The sequence below is a fragment of the Meles meles genome, chromosome 12 (genome assembly GCF_922984935.1).
Source record: "Meles meles chromosome 12, mMelMel3.1 paternal haplotype, whole genome shotgun sequence".
Classification (NCBI taxonomy): Eukaryota; Metazoa; Chordata; class Mammalia; order Carnivora; family Mustelidae; genus Meles; species Meles meles.
The window spans coordinates 31,362,499-31,366,290 of NC_060077.1; positions in this window are offsets into that span (position 1 = coordinate 31,362,499).

The following is a 3,792-nucleotide window of genomic DNA, read 5'->3' on the forward strand; positions in this document are numbered from 1 at the left end:
GATTCTGTCTCCCACGTAGTCATTCTCAAAAAGCCGGTGGAGAGGGGCGCCTGGGTGGCTCAGTGGGTTAAAGCCTCTGCCTTCGGCTCTGGTCATGATCCCAGGGTCCTGGGATCGAGCTCCACATCGGGCTCTCTGCTCCGCGGGGAGCCTGCTTCCTCCTCTCTCTCTGCCTGCCTCTCTACCTAGTTGTGATTTCTCTCTGTCAAATAAATAAAATAAAAAAAAAAAAAAAGGCGGGTGGAGGGGCTCCTCCATGTTGAGCCTTCATATATTTGGTCCTTGCTGCCCCATCGAGCCCTGTGGACAAGCTTTTTTCTTGAAACCCTCTCATTTCATCTTTCAGAGTGCTCTTCCAATCTGTCTCCTATCTCCCTGACCACACTGCCCCACTTTTGAGATCAGGGCTCTGCAAATGGTAAAGGGCCAGAGAGTCAATGTCAGGCTCCTGGGCCAATCAGTCTGTCACAACTACTCAGCTCCTCCACCTTACCACAAAAGCAGCCAAAGACAGGGGCGCCTGGGTGGCTCAGTGGGTTGGAGCCTCTGCCTTCAGCTCAGGTCATGATCCCAGGACCTGGGATCGAGCCCCGCATCGGCTCTCTGCTCAGCGGGGAGCCTGCTTCCTCCTCTCTCTGCCTGCCTCTCTGCCTACCTGTGATCTCTATCTGTCAAATAAATAAATAAAATCTTAAAAAAAAAAAAAGCAGCCAAAGACATATATAAATGAGAGTGACTGTGTTCCAATAAAGCTTTATTTATGGACACTGAAATTTAAATTTTATATATTTTTACATGTCACAAAATCCAATTATTTTGATTTTTTTTCCCTATCATTTAAAAATGTCAAAACCACTTAGTTCATGGGAGGTGCAAAACATGGTGGACTGCAATTGACCCATGGGCCGTAATAGTTGGCCATCCCATTTAGACTGCCACAAGGTACTCCTAGGAGTGGGAGGAGGAAGGAGGGCTGGCCACTGTATTCTGCAAGTGGATTCCATCAGGGCTTGTGGCCACTCTAAACACTAAAGTTCACCAGAAAGGAGAGCAGACCAGCCTAGCCTTGGCCCCACTCTCTTGGCTCCACCTTCCCATTTGACCACAGGCATAGCAATTCCTTCTAGATAAGAAAGCTCTGAGAAGGCACCTGGAACCTGGACTAGACCATCTTGAAAATCTTATATGTCAGTGGACTGGCAGCCTGGATCCCCAAGGCCACTCTGGGTTAGTGGATATCATCTCTGGGCATCATTATAGATAAGGAACGCTAGGATCTGAACATAGTGGCAGACTTCTCTGGGAAGACAAGGGCAAGATGCTACATAAAAGCAAAAGCAAAAAAATCCAGGTGGCTCACATTTGGGAGCTGCAAGTAATGGAACAGCTAAAGTTTGGTTTGTAGGAGGGTGAGGACATGAGGGATGTAGGCAGGTCCCAGATGAAAGGCCTCATGGGCCATCTCAAGTAGACAACACGGACCTTCCGTGACAGGGAAGTACTGTCAGATTCTAAGCGAGAGAGTAACATGGCCAGATTTGCGTTTTGGAAGGACCGTAAAGATGAATGACAGCATTACTTATAAGAACAAAAAGGCCGAGAAACAACCTCACTAAGGAAATGGTAGACTATATTGTGGCTCACCCCCGGCTACGGTAGACAGTTGAAGTTACAGAAGGCTTCCAGAGCATACAGGATGATGCTTGCAAGATTTACATTATGGGGAAAGAACGGACATAGAACTGACGTTGTACTGCGGTCCCAATTTTGTGGGAAAAGCAAACCAATGTGTATATTTCAAGGGGGGAATCACCCTTAGGTCAGTGAGGAGAATAAGCAGGAAATGGGCTCAAGAGAAGAACTCTGGGGGCGCCTGGGTGGCTCAGTGGGTTGGGCCTCTGCCTTTGGCTCGGGTCATGGTCTCAGGGTCCTGGGATCAAGCCCCGCATCGGGCTCTCTGCTCGGCGGGGAGCCTGCTTCCTCCTCTCTCTCTGCCTGCCTCTCTGCCTACTTGTGATCTCTCTCTGTCAAATAAATAAATAAAATATTTAAGAAAAAAAAATTAAAAAAAAAAAAAGAAGAACTCTGTAATGGTTCGAGCTGAAGAAGGGACCCACACTAGAGTGTGGCAGGATGGGAAGGGGTGGGCCCCAGAGAGCCTTAGACAGGGCAGGTATTAGGGACGGATTTGCCAAGTGAGGGAGGGGGTGAAGATAGCACTCAGATTTCTGACCACAGGAACTAGTCGCAGACAGTTTTAAGGAATACAAAAACCCAAGCAAGTCTGGGGTGATGGGCAGAGGAAAATGAAGAGTTTGAGGGACATCCAGACAGAATGCAGGTGCAAGGCCAATGGTTGTGCACGAAACAGGCCAAAAGCCCTATTCTCAGGGAACTCACATTCTCATGGGAAAGAAGATGATACACAAGAAAACAATTAGTATACTAGAATTCGCCAGGCAGGCCTGGAGCTTGGGAGACAGGTGGAAAGGATCTGAGAGTTGTCAGATTATAGGTGGTGACTGAAGCCAAGCCGGTGAAGGAGGGTGTCCCAGGAGAGTGAGAGGGAGCTACAACTGAAACCCGGAAACACACTAGAGGCCAGAAGCCTCTAAAAGAACCCAGCTCAAAAGCTGGGGAGAGAAGAGCCATCAGAAAGCAGAGGCAGAGTTCTGAGGAGGGAGCAATCAGTGTCCTCAAATACTGTAGGGGAAGAACATTAAAGCAGAAGGGTGGTTTCAATGGAGTGGCTTGGGGGGAACCCAGATTATAAGGGCTATAAAGTGAAGAGGCAGCAAAGGAGGAGATTACTTTCTTTTTTTATTTCACAGAGAGAGACGGCAAGAGAGGGAACACAGGCAGGGGGAGTGGAAGAGGGAGAAGCAGGCTTCCCACTGAGCAGGGAGCCCAATGCAGGCTGGGATCGTGACCTGAGCCGAAGGCAGATGCCTTAACGAATGACCCACCCAGGCGCCCCAAGATTACTTTCTTTTTTCTTTTTCTTCCCCCCACCCCCGAGATTACTTTCTTAAACTTGAGGTTGTGAAGAAGAAAGGGTGGTAAACTAGGAAGGGGGTAGAAGACAGGACCATGAGAGAGACTGGACCTTAGGTGAAGGTTAAGGAGAAAGAGCAGATGAGGAGAAAGGTCCCACAGACCCAAGAAGAGATACTTCTTCCCAGAAAAAGAAGTAAAGAAAGACTGGGACATGGAGACGGCTTTGGTGCGCTCATGCTGCCTTACCAAAGAACCACAAACGGGTGGCAAAAATGACAGAAATGTATTGTCTTGGTTCTGGAAGCTAGAAATTCAAAATCGAGGGGTTGACAGTGTTGGTTCCTTCTGAGGGTGGTGAGGGAAAGATCTCTACTTTGCTTGTAGATGGCTGTCTTCAGGCTCAAGTGACATTCTCCCTTATCATCACATCATCTTCCCTCTGTCAACCACTTTGTCGAAATTAACCCTTTTTGGGGTGCCTGGATGGCTCAGTTGTTGGGTGTCTGCTTTCAGCTCAGGTCATGACCCCACGGTCCTGGGATCGAGCCCCACATCGGGCTTCCTGCTTGGCGGGAAGCCTGCTTCTCCCTCTGCCTCCCATTCCCCCTGCTTGTGTTCCCTCTCTTGCTGTGTCTCTCTCTGTTGAATACATAAATGAAACCTTAAGGGAAAAAAAAAGAAATTAACCCTTTAAAAAAAGATTTTTTATTTATTAGAGAGAGCATGAGCAGGGGAGGAACAGAGGAAGAGGGAGAAGCAGGCTCCCACTGAGCAGGGAGCCTGACACAGGGCTTA